The following is a 20,233-nucleotide window of genomic DNA, read 5'->3' on the forward strand; positions in this document are numbered from 1 at the left end:
GACCACAGGTAGTTGTATAAATAAGTGGAAAGAAAACAAAAAAGTAGAAGAAAGCTGAAAGTAGAAATGGAGTTTTATTGATTCCCAGTAGATTTATTTTTATCACAAGCTTTTTGGCTCTTCCTAAAATCTGAACCAATTGAAGTGAATACAGAAATCACATTTCTGATAGGTTTGCTTTATTCACTGAGAATAACAAGTGAAAGTATTTCTCCTAAGCTATAGAAGGACATATTATTTTTTGTTGCTATTGTGTTTTTAGTTAATGTTAGAGATAAGCATTATCTTATACTTGATGGGATATAATAGAAAAGTATATGCTTTTTTGAACAAATAAAATATTGTCATGTTCATTGAACAAAACTTATCAACTATCTATTATGTGTCTCGTTTTATGATTCAGAAGTCTATGGGGATATAAAACTGTGAAATCATAATCCTCAGCTCCGAGAACTTACATTAAATCAGAAGAGACAAGAAACAGTGGAAAGGCAACAAAAAAGGCTCCTGATAAAATGTAGAAAAGGAGCGTGTTTTTTTTAGATCTATCTATTGATTTATAGAAAATATATAGCTATAGATGGATTTAAAATATGAAAATACACATCAGTAAAAAACAATTCTATGTTAATTTAGTTTGCTGCTTTGAAATATCTCTATTATGTTATCATATTTAAGAGCATAACAATGCCTGTCTAATTTACATATATTTTTCTCTTTTACAGATAAAGAAAATGTAGCTCATCACATTAGCAAAGTAAGAAAAAACATCTCTTTTTTGTGAATGCAGTATTATCAAAGTGTTATGTAACTTAAGTTCCAATTCCTTTAAATGACTAAATTTTCTTATCTGCATAATCAGGATGAAGTTGTTGCCTCACAAGGCAAGGTATAATTAGGATACTTTGAATTACTACTACCAGAGTGGTGGTTTCAATAGCACAGGCACTGATTATTTTTCACTCAGATAGTACAAAGGCAAGTGGTTCTAGGTTTGACCCTGTGGCTCAGCATTGTTGCCAAATTGCAAAGGTGGTTTTATCTGTTCACTCTGCCATTACTGCGGCGTTTATAACATCAGTCCTTCCGAACTGCAGGAAGTAACGCATCACACAGCATCAGGCCAATATGTAATCATGCAGAAAAGGGCTGCCCTGTGCATGTTTCACTTGCTCATCTAACTTCCCCTTGATCCTTCTTAGTCCTTTCTGTAGCTTGTGAACCTGATGGGAATAGAGTGTATTAGCTATGACTGTGATGTGTGGTTCATTTGAACTAATGAAACCATGACTGAAAGTAGAAAGAAGAGTGACATTAAGGTATTCACCTTCCATTGCTTCTTCGTTGCCAGGGCATTGTGGTTTGGATGTTTATCTACCACAAAGATATTCCTCTCAACACAACTCTTTACAGAAACTATAACCACACCTTCCTTTACTGTTTCACAGCTCTACTCTTGCTGGACTCTGGTTACTGCGTTATCTCTTAGAATAATAGATTATTTATAAGACAAGTACTGTCTGTGTGAAAGTCTTTAGGTATCTACTTAAACTTAAACTAGGCTGTTAGTGATCTATATGAATACAATCCCAAATGCTGAGAATTTTCTTTTCAAAATGATATACCTTTAAGAAAGCTTCCCTAAATTTCCATAAAACATCCATGAATAGACATAAAAAAAGAGAAAAATCCCCATATCACTGAAAGCAGTATCAGACAGCTAATTATAGAACCTGAAATAACTCACAAGTATGAGATAAATATCTGTATGGTACATACAGATATTAATATTTTATGTCTGTATAATACGTGTGTGTTGAAAGAAGATGGGAAAGAAATCTATTGTGAGTTTGGAACTTGAGCTTTATGAAATAGAAAAAATGCAATATATCCTTTGTACCTCCCCATTATCAGCCCTGTAATTAAAAATTTAGGTTCTAAGTAAACTCAAAACAATTTCTCAGTAGCCCACTAAACAGTAGCTTATAAAGTGGGCCCAGAGCAGTTTCCTCTATCTATTTACTTGAGAACTGACAACACCATGTCTTTTCTGGCCATCTGCAAAAACACTACTGTTAACAGCCAAAAACAAGTTAGCAATTTGCTCTAAAAAATCCTTGTTCTCAGAAGACTAGGAAAAGAACTAAACTTAGTTGTTAAGCCTAATAATTTGCTGATCATCAAGACTTTCTTCAAGACTCTTAGACTAGGATATTTACTAAAATGCTTATGTTTGTAAACTTCCTAATCCCACTCAGTTCCACCTTGTAAATACTTCCTTAAAATCATCTAGCCAGACACAAAGACCATATAAGTGTATTCTTCTGACTTCACTCCTCTCGATCACTACAAAGATTCAGTCAAGAGATTCTCATCTCTTTGCCTTGCTTGATCAACAATTTTTTTTCTACTGGACTTTGGAGGGGGGGAGAGAGGCTGGTGTATTGAGGGGTCAACTTTCACCTACTGTGAGCTGTGCTGGAGTTTTATTCCACTAAGGTGGAGACTGCAAATCCTGGAATAAAACAATGAAAATAGGATGTAGATCAACATATTGTGTGTGTGTAGATTTTGTTAGTAGGGAGTGTTGGTTAGAAAATTCTGAAAATGCTGTTTTTCATGTTTTGGCATTATATCAGAAGAGGTGAGGGATAAGAATAAGAACTCTAATGTATTTTACTAGAAAAATTAGACAAAGATGTGTACTCCAACCTAATTACAGGTCTAAAATGAATATTCTTCACCTCACAAAGTGGAGGGTGAACTGAGCAACCTGCAGAACTCTGACTTTTGTAACACCTGCTAATTAAGCTTAAGTAGATATTAATTGATAGTCAATAGAGAAAAGAGAAAAATAAAATAGTAAATAAAAAAGATTTTACTAGAATACATTATGAATACAACACTGTGATTACCTGAGAGTTTTTTAAAATATGAGCAAGCCCAGGAGATCACATGAAATGAGGCTTATGATTTCATTAATCTGGATTAGGGTCTATGCCAATTGCAGCTAGGATTGAGAATTTCAGAACTAGAACAGAGGTTTACAAACTGTAGTTTGTGGGCCAAAGCTAGCCTATCATCTTTTTTACATAACTCAGAGCTAAGAATAATTTTCATAATTTTAAAGGGTTTAAGAAGAAGATAAGAATATTATCAGGTCACATACAAGTATTTGTAGCTCAACTTTAGATATGCTATTATGAAAAAATATTTTAGTAAATATTTGTGAGTATAAATCTTTTGTATGTGTTGATTGGCCATTAAAATATGACCAGCTAAGGCCGGCGCCGCGGCTCACTAGGCTAATCCTCCGCCTTGCGGCGCCGGCACACCGGGTTCTAGTCCCGGTCGGGGCGCCGGATTCTGTCCCGGTTGCCCCTCTTCCAGGCCAGCTCTCTGCTGTGGCCAGGGAGTGCAGTGGAGGATGGCCCAGGTGCTTGGGCCCTGCACCCCATGGGAGACCAGGAAAAGCACCTGGCTCCTGGCTCCTGCCATCGGATCAGCGCGGTGCGCTGGCCGCGGCGGCCATTGGAGGGTGAACCAACGGCAAAGGAAGACCTTTCTCTCTGTCTCTCTCTCTCACTGTCCACTCTGCCCGTCAAAAAAAAAAAAAAAAAAAAATATGACCAGCTATAATTTAGACATTAAAAGCCACAGATTAAGTAAGGATAAACTACATATTTGTTGTGATTTCATTTCTGATTTAAATTAAGAAAATGTAGCATAAAGTTAATTATCTTTTATACTGGTTGATTTCATCAAATGACAACATTGTATTTTCCTGGTAGCTGTAATATAAAAATAGACAAATCCTAGAAAATTTTATTTATAATTCATAATGAAAGCCTGATTGCAACACCATAACGACTATATTAAAGTATTTAAAAATCAATATTCCAGGTAGACTATTATGGGAAATTAAAGAATGATTTCCAGAGAAATGTTGGTATGAAATTTTTTGTAACTTAAATGTCCTTTCAAGGACATCTTACAAAGATATTTACCCTAAGACTACTTGCTATTCACAAATTTGCAGATTTCTTTCTTTTTAAGAGAGAGGCCTCCCCTCGGCTGGTCCATTCAGCACATACCTCGGGGGAGAGAGGTAGGAAGTCAACCAAGGTCTCACACAAGGTGTCATGACCCAAGTATTTGACCTATCATCTGCTGCCTCTCAGAGTATACATTAGCAGGAAGCTGGAGTGAGAATCAGGACTTGAATGTAGGCACTGTGATATGTGATGCTAATGTTCCAATAGCCACTGCATCAAATACCCACTGCCCTCAGAGGAAATTTGTTTTTATCTAAATGAGGATGCATACTTCTGAGAGGTGGTCAATAGGTAGAAATATAATAAGACAAGTAAGTATGAAAGTGTTCAGCTGAAAGTAGTATTAGGAAAACAACATTAATCCTTAATTCTTCAACTCCTATTAAATTCTTTTTTAAAACAAATATAAATTCATATATCTACATGTTCATGACTTACCTAAAAAAGCTATAAAAGCATACAATATTCCTGGATTCCTTGGAACTTTTTACAATGTATATTGATAAACATGGATGGGACTATTCTGAGCAATACATTTTAACAAAAGAAAAAAATGACAGCTACTGAAATCATCATTACTAGTAGGTAAATAGAGAAATGTGATATTAGTCAGATGATGGAATATTTTAGAATGGTGAGAGAGGATGAACTCCTCTGTTGACCTGAGGGAATGTAATGTCATGAAGATAATAAAGAGTATACATATCCTGTATTTGAAAGTCAAAATAGATAAAATTAAATAATATATTGATATCATAAAAAGAAATACAGGTATTATCAACAAACTCCAGACTATCAACAAACTACCTTTGCCCATAGGGAAAACAATTATTATTAAGTTTAAAGGCACACTCAAGGATTTCACAGTCATATCATTTACTGTTTTTAGTAGATACATGCGCGTTTTGTTATGTTTTTGTCTGTTAACTGTATATACACTTTATGTAAGTATGATTATGAACAATACAATATATAATATATATATCATTCTAAGTGATTGAACTTTGATAATAGTTTTCAGTAAATGCACTAAAATAAACATCATAGACCTTTTACTGTGGACTTATATTTGAACTTTTGTGCCAGTACATATTTAGAAGTATAAATCAAAGGAAATTATAATAGTCAAGAAGAATATTTTGTAACAACTTGAGAACATGATTCAAGTAGTTAGCATGAAAAATAGCTAGGAATAAAAATACCTGGCTCTTATCCATGTATATATAAAGATGAGTGGTTTTAAAACTTATTTTTTATATTATGGTGCATTGGGAAGATGACCCTCTAAATTGAAAACAAAATACATCAGTATTTTGCATATAAGTTTAATATTTGAATATTAAAAGTAAGGGGTGATTTCATGCTTTTCTTTGTTGTCAAATCCTCCCATTTTATTTTCAAAGACAACTTGTAAGTAAGGCATTTGTCTTTCACAGCTTCTGCTGACCTTACTCATGCCATTTGTGGGAGTTTGAGCATAAATATTTCATAATACTGAAGTGTAAAATATTTAAACTGCCTTACTTCACACATATGCGTATGGTGTGAAGTAAGGCAGTTTATATAATAATGCATATATATATATATATATATATATGCACATGTGTGTGTGAGAGATGTTGCAGAAGTGCTCTGGTGCAGATGATTCCCTACAAAAATAGGAGGAGTGCTATAAATGGATTATTGAAAGCTAACTTTGATCATATAAAGTATACACATTTTATTATACAATTTTAAGTGCAATATTTTAGGATTAGATGGAACCTGTATATAACCCATGATATTTTGTAAAAACAGTAACCACTATAAATCCTAAAATAGTTTGAATATTTACCATATTTTATGAAATCTAAGTTTCAGTCTATAAAAAGCAGTCATACTTAAGTACCATTAAGAAAGGAAAATTAAATCTACTATCATGAACCATACATAAAATGGCACCATGTTCTGAGATATTACAATGTTTTTTAATAAAACAAAGGACAAAAAAAAACTAACAAAAAAGTTAGAAATTCAGAAGTCAAAAACCTCACAAAAATATATCTTTCTTTAAATTCTTGATGGTAAAATACTGCATTAATTTTTTACCATGCTATACTTTGCTAAGAAGTTTAAATTTTAACACTTATTTTTGAATTTATTTGTGTTTATTCTGATTAGTATTATATATTAGTTCTTACACTATAAAGTAGAATTCCCATTTTCTCTAAACCAAATAACCCAATCAATTTATTTCAATAAGCCTCAATTAAGACATTGAAGGGTTTATTCTTTAGTTACAATTATTAATTGTAACTAAGTTATTATATTAATATTAATATATTAATATTATAAAATTAATATATATGTTTTAATATATCTGATAAATTGTATTAAGGGTAAAACAAGAGCAATTCTAGAGACTCAAGTTATATAAGTAATTATGAATAGTTTCAGGATAGAGGATATGTTTTCCGTTTTCAAGATTTTTGGTGCTAAAAGATATTCTAAATGGTGGCTCCAAAACCAACTCAAACAGTGAGCCAAAAAATGTAAATTTCTGAAAAATGGACAGAACAGATCACATAGAAAATGTATATATCTATTTATCAGTAGCACACAAATGCAATTTAAGCATTTGTCTCTTAGTGATGTGAATGCCCATTTCTGCATACTAACTAGAAGGATAATTCATAGTTTTAAATCAAATGGAGAAAGATTGAGATATTCTGGGTGATATGAATAGGGAGATCTAACAAATATGGATGTGCATTAGTTACCTATGAAACATTACACTGCTAAAACTACACTCCCCTCCATCAAATAGCTTACAAATTTACAAGAAGGAAACAATTTTGAAGGGACAAGAAATTGAAATTTTCTGGAAAAGAAGATGTGTTTTGGAAAGTTATAGGTTATAATTTTCCAATGGTACATAGAGAGGGAGAGATGCAAACTGGGCTTTATAATAAAATAATGCTTAGACTTTTTTAATTTTTAAGATAACATTTAATTTAAATCATACTGAAAGGCTTGATGCTCCATTAGAACAGGTCATCAAAGAAGGAGGTACCTTTCTCTGAAGGGAGGAGAGAACCTCCACTTTGACTATGACCTTGTCTAAACAAGATAAGAGTCGGAGAACTCAGAGGGCTTCCATAGCCTTGGAAACTCATGACTGGAGCATAGGGAGATTACTGATGCCATAGACAGGAGTGTCAATTGGTAAAGTCAACAACAGGAGTCACTGTGCACTTACTCCTCATGTAGGATCTCTATCCTTAATGTGCTGTACATTGAGATTTAATGCTATAACGAGTACTCAAACAATATATTTCACTTTGTGTTTCTATGGGGGTGCAAACTGTTGAAATCCTTACTTAATGCATACTAAACTGATCCTCTGTAAAAAAAAAAAAAAAGAAAAAAAAAAAAGAAATTATCAATTCCCAACTTGACTCTCACTGGGATTAAACATGACAATAGGTCTGCTCTGATTTCATCATCATTTAAAAAAATCATCTATTATTTTTCACTTTATGTTTCTGTGTGGGAGCAAACTGTTGAAATCCATACTTAATGTATACTAAGCTGATCTTCTGTATATTAAGATAATCGAAAATGAATCATGATGTGAATGGAAGGGGAGAGGGAGTGGGAAAGGGGAGGGTTGTGGGTGGGAGGGACGGTATGGGGGGGAAGCCATTGTAATCCATAAGTCGTACTTTGGAAAATTATATGCATTAAATAAAAGTTAAAAAAAAAAAAAAAAAAAAAAAAGAGTTCAACAAATAAAAAGACCATAATGAAGCAAGAATATAAGCCAGAGCTATAAACAATAATCAAGTAAAATATATTCAACTTATATACTTTTTAATTTACATAACATGAATAAATTTCATATATACAAATATAAGAGTGTAATGATACCCTGACCCTTCCTCCTGTCTCTGCTTCCACCCTCACTCTCTTGGATTAGGCGGAGGATTAGCCTAGTGAGCTGTGGCCCCAGCCCACATTGTCTTTATACATTTATCTTATGATAAACACATTGGTTGATTCCATATGTTGACTATTGTGAAAAATTTTTGAACATGAAGTAGAAACAAAGAGAGAAATTGTTTTGGGAGATAGTAATGTTTAGGTGAGAAGATTAAGGAGAGAGTAGACTTGCTGTAGTCCAGGTCTAAGTAATCAATCTGAAATGAGGAATGAGAAACAAGCAAGGAAGGAAAAAGGTTAGTATAAGAGGTAATTGAAAACACGTTGTGAGATTTTTTTTTTCATTTGACAGGTAGAGGTGTAGGCAGTGTGAGAGAGAGACAGAGAAAGGTCTTCCTTCTGTTGGTTCACTCCCCAAATGGCTGCTACAGCCGACATTGTGCTGATCCGAAGCCAGGAGCCTGGTGCTTCCTCCTGGTCTCCCATGTGGATGCAGGGCCCAAGCACTTGAGCCATCCTCTACTGCCCTCCTGAGCCACAGCAGAGAGCTGGACTGGAAGAGGAGCAACCGGGGCTAGAACCCAGAGTCCATATGGGATGCGGGCACTGCAGGTGGAGGATTAACCAAGTGAGCCACGGTGCTGGCCCCGTGAGATTTTTAAGACCATTAAAATATGCTCTAATGTATTTAACAAGGTAGTTGAAAATTTTTATAGAATCTGTCCTGTTTTGCCATGTTTTTCTCAAATACATAGCAAAATCCTCTTTGAAAAAACAATTAGAAAATATCCATTATACTTGAATTTCAAAAGAGGTCTCAATATACTTTATCATGATTTCACTATAATTTTAAACACATAAGTAATTATCCAGTGATAAATTTATTAGTAGAGCAATTTATAGCTTGTCAAAAAATTTGGATGATGCAAAAGACAAAATTCTGTCTGGTCTGGGAGCTAAAGTTGCCACTTGTTTTACACAAAGTTAAGGATTTGAAGCAAGTCTATGATTCATAGAATATCTTTAAACTGTGAGCAATGGTGATCAGGTTGAGTCAGGAAAAAAAGTCAGGAAAAAAAGACCAACATGTATATACCAATATTAATTCTATCAAATTAGATTCGTATAATTTTTGTTATGAGACATTACTTAGAAATCATATCCTCTTCATAAAAGTTCAATTTAAAATATCATTATCAAATGACTAAATAAGAATTAGTACTAAATTTCACTGCATTGTTGTAGTCACATTGGGCTAACTTATGATACAGCAACAGACAACTTATGAATCTTTGTAGATAAAAAAAATTAGGATATGTTTCTGCCTCACACTGTATATTTATCTTAAGTGTTGGTGTGCCTGAATCCTGCTGTGCTAACTCATGGAAGTAGTCTGACTCTTTTAATAAACACTGACTTTCACATGGAAGTTGAAAAGAGAAAGAATTTTGCACCAGCTCCTAAAATCCTCTATCAGGAAAGACAGTTATTATATATATATATATATACCTCCCAATTCAAGTCATACCAGAGTCCAGAATTTAGTTGTAATTCTCATTCATTCCCCATTAATAGTAAACAACTTTTACTCATACAAGTGCTAGAGAATAGACTTCTCTAGGTTTGTGGGGTAAATAGGATAAAGATGATCCCTTTATATTGGTCCTCATATTGTTGACTTCTTCATAGCAAGCTAGGACTGTGAGCACAAACTTAGACAACGCCAAAATCAAATTTCTACACATCTATTTGCTTTAACTGTTGCTCCACTTTGAATATTTAGACTGATTTTGAGCCTATCTGCTTTTCATACATTGTGAAACCACACTGATCATCTGCTGGCCATAGATTAGACTACATCTATAGCTATAAAAATCTAAAAGTACCGCTACCCTTCAGAGCTCTTTGATTCAGAAACCCCCCCCCCCCCCCATCTTGCTGCATGAAGTGATCTGGCTCCGTTCTCTGAAAATTTCCTTCCTTACTCCACTTTAGGACAATGGCCCCGTGTTGCTAACTCTGAAAACTCTCCTGTTCTAAAGAAATTCATTTCTCATGTAACCCTGTATACATAGAAATATCTAGCGAAATACTGTTGTGTTGTTTTTCTTGATCAGCTCCAAAATATTAAGTGTTCAAATCCCTGCAAATGTCTCACATGCCACCATGAAATTTAGGTATTCCTTGAATGCCTGAGTCACAGTGGTAAGATCCCTCAGGTATCTCAGCATATTTTGAGTCTTTCTTTCAAATAATTTGTGAGACAGTATAAAAGACCTGGTAAGCAGATACAGAGTTAGTTTTTTTCTGGGGTTCTCAAGAATTTTAAGTTTTTCAAATTAGCATCCACTTGACCTTCAATAGTGTGATCAGTATGGACAAGTCAGTTGGATATGAGGAATAAGTTATGGTCTTCTGTTGACTATAGTCAATAATAATATATATTTCAATAATAATGTATTATATAGTTTAAAAATTATTATATAGTTTTGAATATTTACTACTAGGAAATAATTAGTGAGCTGACAGATACCATAATTATTATGATTTGTTTATTACATAATATATACATATATCAAAACTTCATGTTGCACCCCACAAATATGAACAAGTATTTTGTGTCTATTAAAAAAGAAAAAGAAAATGTATTGTTAAAATTTCCAGTATACTTACCTGTCTAGATTGTCTCCCTCTGCCTTTCATATTCTGCAAAGATAAAATAATTCGTATGACCCATCTCTGTGTAGAGGAAGATGTAATTTTTTGACTTTCAGTCCATTAAGTTGCATTGATTTCTTAGGTTTCTGATGGACTAAGTAATCTGATTGTATAGATTATTCAAGTTATTCTTAGATGTATTTATTTAATTGGAAGGCAGAGAGAGAGAGACAGACACAGAGATTTTACATCTGCTGGTTCACTCCCTAAATGTTTGCAATGGACAGAGATGGACCAATCTGAAGCCAGGAGCCAGGAGCCACTTTCTAGTTCTTCCATATGAGTGCAGGGGCCCAAGGACTTGGGCCATCCACGACTATTTTCCCAGCCACATTAACAGGGAGCTGGATTGGAAGCAGAGCATCTGGCATATGAATTGGCGCCCATATGGTATTCCCGTGCTACAGTTAGGGGCTCTCCCCCTATGCCAAGGTTCTGGCTCCTCAAGTTGTTCTTATTGTTGGGGTTTTATTGGCATCAGTAATGTTTTCTTGAAGTATAATACTTCCAAAGCAGAACTAGAAAATTATACTAAATTTGATTTAGTGGTTGAAGTCACTTTGTGTTTCTCTTGACTGCAAGGGGTGTTTTCTGTTGTTTGAGGATTACTGTTTATTTACTAGCTAGTTGGTGACTTGATTCTGAAGTCATTCTACAGTTCCTTAGTATTTACTTTATGTGCAGGAAGAATAATAAAAGAAAATTTACATGGTAGATACAACATTTATGATTTAGGAAACTTGGACTTTGTGATTATATATGACTTTTCCATTATTGTGTTATCATGCATTAATTCATGATAAAATCATAGAGGTTGAAATTATGAATCATAATGTGATCTTATTGTGACCTATATTAACAATGTAATTTCCTTTCAAATGACAGAAACTAGAAAACCAAGTATAAACTTATGATTGATCATTATGTCATTATGCACATTATTCATATTTCATATAGCAATATATTTATGAATATATATTCAAATAATATACATTTAAGTGATTATATTTTAAATTTTATATACTTTTGTTTTAACAAGTATATGACTCCAGATTTAGCACATTTATTTTATTTTTAATGTTTTTATTTGTATGTATCTCATAAATAACAACATTAAGAACATAGTAATTCTTTCCACCATACCAACCCTCCTACCTGCTCTCCACTCCCTTCTCCTCCTTCTCCTGTTTAGTCTGAGAAAGAAAAAGAAACAGAAAGAAAGAAAAAAACAAAGAATGGATTAAAAAAATATAAGATAACTGTTCCTCAACAGTCTAGACAAGGGCTCTTCTTTGTTATTGTTTCTTGAGGGTGCTTTTGCTTTTTTTCCCTTCCTCTTTTCCTTTCTTTACTCTCCCTTCTTTGCTTTTAGAAACTTAATTGTCTTCAAAGAACAACCCAAGAATGATACATCATTTGTGAGCTCTTAGACATAACTATAACTTATGAGACATAATAATATCCTCCATTTAATACACTAAAAGAAAGTGATTCTTGAGAACATGTTTTACTATAAAGTTGCATGATACAATACTTTGGGGACACATATCCTGCATGGGAAGTTAGTGCACAGTGATTCTTGTTTTATTTAACAAATAACACTCTTATGTATGACACCAGTGATCACCCAGGCTCTGACATGAGCTGCCTTGGCTATGGAAGCCTTTTGGATCCACTAGCTCAACAAGGGCATAAACAAAGATGAAGTTCTCTCCTCCCTTCAGAGAAAAGTACATCCTTCTTTGGTGGTCCCTTCTTTCCACTGGGTCCTTTATGTAGTGGCTTTGCCAGTTTACATTCTCACAACAGTGGATTAGTGTACCTTTTCCCCCATATCTTCATCAGCATTTGTTGTTTGTTAATTTCTTTTTTTAACTTTTATTTAATAAATATAAATTACCAAGGTACAGTTTTTGGATTACCGTGGCTTTTCCCACCCACAACCATCCCATATCCCACTTCCTCTCTCATTCCTTTCATGTAAGATTCATTTTCAATTATCTTTATATACAGAAGATCAATTTAGTATATATTAAGTAAAGATTTCAACAGTTTGCACCCACACAGAAACATAAAGTGAAAAATACTGTTTCAGTACTAGTTATAGCATTAATTCACATTGAACAACACATTAAGGACAGAGATCCTACATGAGGAGTAAGTACACAGTGACTCCTGTTGTTGACATAACAAATTGACACTCTTGTTTATGGTGTCAGTAATCTCCCTAGGCTCTAGTCATGAGTTGCCAAGGCTATGGAAGCCTTTTGAGTTCGCCGACTCCAACCTTATTTAGACAAGGTCATAGTCAAAGTGGAAGTTCTCTCCTCCCTTCAGAGAAAGGTACCTCCTTCTTTGATGACCTGTTCTTTCCACTGGGATCTCACTTGCAGAGATCTTTCATTTAGTTTTTGTTTGTTTGTTTGTTTGTTTTTTCTGGAGTGTCTTGGCTTTCCCTGCCTGAAATACTCTCATGGGCTCTTCAGCCAGATCCGAATGCCTTAAGGGCTGATTCTGAGGCCAGAGTGCTGTTTAGGACATCTGCCAATCCATGAGTCTGCTGTGTATCCCACTTCCCATGTTGGATCATTCTCCCCTTCTTATTTCTTTCAGATGGTATTAGCGGACACTAGTCTTGTTTATGTGATCCCTTTGACTCTTAGAGCTATCATTATGGTCAATTGTGAACAGAAATTGATCACTTGGAATAGTGAGATGGCATTGGTACATGCCACCTTGATGGGATTGAATTGGAATCCCCTGGCACGTTTCTAACTCTACCATTTGGGGCAAGTCAGCCTGAGCATGTTCCAAACTGTACATCTCCTCCCTCTCTTACTCCCACTCTTATATTTAACAGGGATCACTTTTCAGTTTAATTTAAACATCTAAGAATAATTGTGTGTTAATTACAGAGTTCAACCAATAGTATTAAGTAGAACAAAAAAATACTAAAAGGGATAAAGTATTAAGCTGTTCTTCGACAGTCAAGACAAGGGCTGATCAAGTCACTATTTCTCATAGTGTCCATTTCACTTAATTTCTGTATGAAAGCCATTCTAATGGGGGTGAGTTGAAATCTCATAGGGTTTTGATCTGCATTTCTCTGATGGCTAACAATTTGACTCCCTAGTAGTGTAACTTTGCTTATCTGTGATCTTCAGTTTCTGATATAGCAGCTTGTCACATGATAGCTTCTAAGTATTTGATAGGTATTAAATATAAGCCTAATTCTACGCGATTAGATCCAACAAGCATGAAACTATTTCTTTTTCCAATCTATTTGAATAATTTTCAAAGTATCTGTTTCACTTTGGATATTTTTTTGAAAAAAAATTACAAGGTGACTCAGACCAATAATATAATTTAATGTATATTTATCTAGATATTCCAACTAACTTTAGAAATATGAATCTACTTACTAAAGAAATCCAACAAATTGGTGTTTTTAGGATATGTATTGAATTCTAAGGGAGAAGTGCTGTCTGAAAATAGAAATAATTATACAGTATCATTATTGCACTGTCATTAGAGATTACTTTAGAATATAATTAACCAAAAAGATGATGCATATAACATATTATCTATTTTTGCATTTGGTGTATATATATTCAAAGAAATGGAAAGTTAATATTTACTTTAAGTAAATGAGAGTTTCCCTGAATTCCAATGCTGCTTCTCTTACTTATTTACAATTTCACTTGAATTAAGCATTATATTTTCATTTTGCAGAAATTCTAAGTTTATGACATTTCTGAATAAAAAATGAAATGGAAATTTAAGCTGAGTATTTAAAGTAACATATATAATCATGCTACATCAGTCTTCAGGTTTAGTTGCTTAAAAGCAAGAAATTGCCAGTTTCTATTGCTTAATATGATGCACATAATTTATGATACGGGCAATGGAAGAGGTAGATGAATATCCAAATATTTTTAAATGTAATACATCACATTTTAATTAAAATTGAAGTGTCAATTTGGTTTGGGAGCAACCAAATAAGTACTAGAATGTAATTTGTAGAGTACAATGGCAAATTCATGAATTATTTGAGTTACACATTACTATATAAAAAGCACATAGAAGACTGATATTATACAGCTATGTGATATGCCAGTTACATAAACCCTTTAGTTTCCTAATTTGTAAGGTAAATAGATTGCAAAGATTACCTTTACGCTACTTTACAGCTTTAAAATTTTATTCAATTTGTGAGAAAATAATAAACTCTTGCAGTGTGTCCAATTATGATGATTAAAAAGAATGAGCATGTAAAAGAACTGAAAAATCCACATTATCTTTTAAGGAAGAAGGACCTCATCTTTATGCTTTGTCTTTTGTAGAGAGTAAAAGACGGCAATTTAGTTAACAAATAGGCAGACATTATATATGTAACATTAATGAGCAATTTAGCAATTAATTTAGAGTAAAAATTCAGTAACTGATTTCAGTAGATTATTTGAAGTTTTCAGAATTTTACGGATGACAAATTCTATTTATAATTCATGTATGAAAGTATAATTTATAATATAAAGTTAGGTCTTTGAACTGTTAACATTATCATGTTCTGTGCCCATAAAGTTCATTTATAAAGAGACTATTAAGAAAATGCCCATAAATTTTTATATTATTAAATCAATGCCATGCTCATTATACCTAGTCAAAATTTGCATACTACATGTATTAGTCACCTTTTAATTGCTATAACAAAATACCTGATTCAGACTACTTATAAAGAGGTGTATCTAGTTCACAGTTTATGTCCTGAGTCCAAACAATGTGATTTTATTTGGTGAAGGCCATATAAAAATTGTAAGAGTTCATGTAGGAGAAGGATAGTGAGGCAGAAAGAAGGAGGAGTCAGACTTGCTCCATTTGTAACCCTTTCAGGAGAACTTAAGAGCAAAGTAGAAATATTTTAACCCCCTTTTGAGGGCAGGGCCTCCTGAGACCCAGGAAGCTCCCAGTAGACCTCACTGGTTACAGGCTCCAGAGTACTTCCTCAGTACTGCCGCCCTAGGTATCAAACCTCAATCACATAGCTTCTTGGGGCACTCACAACAGATTTCCATCCACAGCAATACATGAGAAACAGAATATTACATTTCTTGGTATGGAGAACCTGAAGAAAGTCCAATTATCTTCTTCCATGTGCTTCTCTGAAGCAGTATGTCAGAAATGAAAAAAATTAAGCAACAGGACTGTGATTCATTTCTCTAATTGCCAGTTAAATTGGGGCAGACAAGAGGGGTTGCTGCAGGAAGAAAGAGGACATGTGAGCTGTTCTAATGTCTTTGTAAACAGTCTGATAACTGTTATGCAGGAAACCAGACCAATGGTGTATGGTAGAAGAATCTCATTTATAAAAGCTTTGACAGAGCATCCCCGGTTAGGATTTCATATGGTAAACAAACCCAATATCTATGAGTTAGTGAGATATGGCTCACTAATAAATTTCAAATAGGCTGGGTAAATATATAATTATGGGGGCCAGCTCTGTGGTGTAGTGAGTAAAGCTGCTGTTTGCAGTGTTGGCATCTCATACGGGTGCTGGTTTAAGTGCCAGCTGCTCCACTTTCAATCCAGCTCTCTGCTATGGCCTGTGAAAGCAGTGGAAGATGGCCCAAATCACTGGGCCCCTGCACCCACATAGGAGACCCAAAAGAAGTTTCTGACTCCTGCTTTTGGATTGGCCCAGCTCCAGCAATTGCGGCCATCTGAGGAGTGAACCAGCGGATAGAAGACCTCCCTCTCTCTCTGTGCCTCTGCCTCTTTGTAACACTGCCTTTCAAATAAATCAATCAATCTAAAAAATTTGAATTATGTTACATATCCTAAATGCTCTATATTTTGTGATATAACTTGCAAACCTTGCATGAAATACCATCTACTACCGACAACGTGAGTGTAATGCAGGAAAGATAAATGTGGGAGCCACATGAGAATCTTAGAACTCCATTTACTTCGTTTGTGCCTTTTGACTACTTATAACCTTCAAATTATTACAAGACTGTACACTCTGTAAGTCTGATATGACAATCTGATGCTTGTGTTCACTTATAACTAAAACAAATTGTGAAGAATTAAGGTGTACACTTGATTGTATCAATTCTACCAAGATATCCAGTTTAGAGAGGATAAATAGGACTTCTTTCTCTCTCTGCTTGTTAAATCACAGGAAAAGGAAAGGGTGTTTTATTCTATAAACTGAGATGAAAATACAGAAATTCCTGGGTTTTTTTTTTTTGGAAAAATATGGGCACTTTTCAGAGATGGACTGCTGCTGGTTTTAGTTCTTCTATGGCTTGCATAATCATGTTAATGCTTGTGAAAACTTGCGTAGTGTGGGGTAGATCAGAGTCCTGATATAGGATGTATTACTTTCGGTCTATATTCATCAGAAATAGGACCATTTGAAGGAGCACCTTAGACATGGTATGAATGGTTCTTCAACTAGACTGTGCACCTTAGATGTTCTCACCCTGTCCCTCCTCTGGCTGAAACTCAGAAGGGGTGATTACATAGGCCAAGGTGATCAGCTGACAGAGCTCACAGATCTCTTTTGCAACATACTACAGCAGTCCTACTACAAGTGGTTTTGAGTTCATTTTCAGGAACTATATTGGCCACTTTCTGGGTCTGTCCTCCCAAGAATGGACTACACAGAAAGTATGGAAATCCTAGGCCCAAGCATTCATGTAACCATGAATAAATCATGGCCTTGCAAGATGGGCTGGGTGTTGGCATGTGTAAACCTTCTTAAGACTCAGAATTGAACAGATGCAAAACTGAAAAAAGAAGATGGGACAGGGACCAGGCATTGATCTTAAAACTACGAATAGTCCCCAAACTCTAATATCAATGTGATAACCTCTCTTTTTATCAAAATAAGGAAGATAGAGCATACATTAAAATTTTTAACATTATCAAGACTTTTAAATATTTAAATACTGTGTCTTTATTTGTATTTTTGTGCAGGACATGACAAATATTTAGCAACTCTTCCACATTTTCATCCAAAGATATTTGGGAGAAAATCAGTAAGATTTGAACAGTTTAGGAATTGGCAATTGGCACAGCAGTTAAGTCATCACTTCAATGCCCACATCCCATAGAGTAGTGATTCAGATAAGCCCTGGCTACTGTACTTCCCATCCAGCTTCCCGCTAATGCACACCCTGAGAGGCAATAGGTGATGATTCAAATACTTGGGACCCTGCCACCCATGGGACACTTAGAGATCCTGGCTCCTGACTCTGGCCTAGCCTAGACCTGTAAAATGTGGGCATTTGGAGAGTGAAGAAACAAATCTAAGAACTCTGTCTGTGTTTGTGTGTGTGTGTGTGGTGTGTAGTGTGCTTTTCAAAATGTGAAAAAAAATGACAATTTATTTTGGACCCAAATTAATATATTTTTTTTTCCAAATTTTTTTTTAAATTTATTTGACAGGTAGAGTTAGAGACGCAGAGAGAGAGAGAGAGAGAGAGAGACAGAAAGTTCTTCCTTCCATTGGTTCACTCCCCAAACGGCCGCTATGGCCGGTGCTGCACTGATCTGAAGCCAGAAGCCAGATGCCTCTTACTGGTCTCCCATCTGGGTGCAGGAGCCCAAGCACTTGGGCCATCCTCCACTGCCTTTCTGGGCCACAGCAGAGAGCTGGACTGGAAGAGGAGCAGCCAGTACTAGAACTCGGTACCCATATGGGATGTCGGCGCCACAGGCGGAGGATTAACCAAGTGAGCCATGGCGCCGGCCCCAATATATGTTTTTATATATGTGATTTCTTTGCTGATTTGCAACTGCTCTATAAATCATTTTATGTGAAAAATAGGGTGTTTATATAATATATGATAATTAATAGCCTGATATTTATTAAAGCACACTTTTGGAAATTACAGTGATCTAGTACAGGTAATTAAGGAAATCCAAAAATTCTTTAATTTATTAAATCAAGCAAAAAAATTACCTGTACTTTTTTAACTTTTATTTAATGAATATAAATTTCCAAAATACAGCTTATGGATTACAATGGCTTCCTCCCCCCCATAACTTCCCTCCCACCTGCAACCCTCCCCTCTCACGCTCCCTCTCTCCTTCCATTCACATCAAGATTCATTTTCAATTCTCTTTATATACAGAAGATCAATTTAGTATATGTTAAGGTTCATTCACTGGTTGGATGCAACGGCTGGAGCCATGCCGATCTGAAGCCAGGAGCTAGGAGCTTCTTCCGGGTCTCCCATGTGGATGCAGGGGCCAAAGGACTGCTTTACCAGGCCATAGCAGAGAGCTGGATCAGAAGTGGAGCAGCCGGGTTTTGAACCAGCACCCATATGGGATGCCGGCACTGTAGACGGCAGCTTAACATGCTAAGCCACAGTGCTGGTCCCTAGATTCATCTGTCAATTCTGTTTTTCCACAACTGTTTTGAAGTGACTGCATGTATAGAAATCAAATTATAGATATATTGTTAAAGGGTAATTTAGCAGACTTGTGTTACATAAACCCTGCACAATCATTAAAAAGGACTGCATCTTGATGAATTATTGGGAGGTTACCTCTGAGTCCTTGCAATATTCTGCCCAATGTTTGCATAAGCCTGAGACATTGGGTCTCTGTTCAGCCTGACCTTGGAGACTGGAGACTTAGTAGCAAGTTTGGTCACATGGGACTTTGCATACCTAAATACTGATCCTCAATAGAAACTCTGGACAACCGAGGTTGAATGTGGCTTTCCTGAGTGGCAAAACTTCATACATGTTGTCATATATATTTTAGGGGGAGACTTAAACACTTTGAATATACAAGCTTGATTTTGGTTTCTACTATATTTCACCTGTATACCTTTTCCCTTTCCCGTTTTCAATTTGTATTCATTTGTCTAACAAACCATAACCATGAGTATAATAGCTTTTCTGAGTTCTGTGGGCACTTACAATGAGTCATGAAACTAGAGGCTACCCAAGGAGATCTCAGCCAGGAGAATACATATCTAACTATTCCACTGCTTAATAATCTTTTTTTTTCTATTTCAATAACAGAATAAAAAATAGAATATTTTAAAATATTTAATTTAATATACATAAATAGTTACATAAAATTTTGGTGTGCCTTTAAAAAATATTTATTTAAAAACCTCAGTGAGAGAGATGGGGGTTTGGAGAGAGAGAGAGACACACACACACACACAGAGAGGGAGGGAATTTTCTACCCACTGATCAACTCCCCAAATGGCCACAAAAGCCAGGACTGGGCCAAACCAAAACAATGAACTCCATTCGGGTCTCCCAAGTGAATAGAGGGACTTATGTTCTGGAGCCACCATCTGATGCTTCCCAAGCACAGAAGTAGAGAGCTGGATTACAAACTGAGTAGCTAGAACTCAAACTGCCACTATGATGTGGGATATGGGTGTTCCTAGCTACAGCTAAACCCACTGCAACACAATTTCCAATTCTGGTGGCTTAATTGATGGTAAAAATTATACGGTATGCTACTACTAAGTAGATAAATATATTCTTTGGATTTGTTTTGCAAAT

The 20,233-nt window shown here is 35.1% G+C and overlaps 1 long non-coding RNA gene across 1 annotated transcript in view; it reads left to right on the forward strand.

Moving 5' to 3' along the window:
• Nucleotides 1–725: 725 nt before the first annotated feature.
• The window catches only part of LOC127483820 (uncharacterized), an 80,630-nt gene continuing 61,122 nt past the window's right edge, over nt 726–20,233 (forward strand). Inside the window, exon 1 of the long non-coding RNA XR_007910541.2 lies at nt 726–757. This is a non-coding gene — a long non-coding RNA (uncharacterized lncRNA). The remainder of the gene's footprint in view (nt 758–20,233) is intronic.

Source organism: Oryctolagus cuniculus, chromosome 12, assembly GCF_964237555.1.
Source record: "Oryctolagus cuniculus chromosome 12, mOryCun1.1, whole genome shotgun sequence".
Lineage (NCBI taxonomy): Eukaryota > Metazoa > Chordata > Mammalia > Lagomorpha > Leporidae > Oryctolagus > Oryctolagus cuniculus.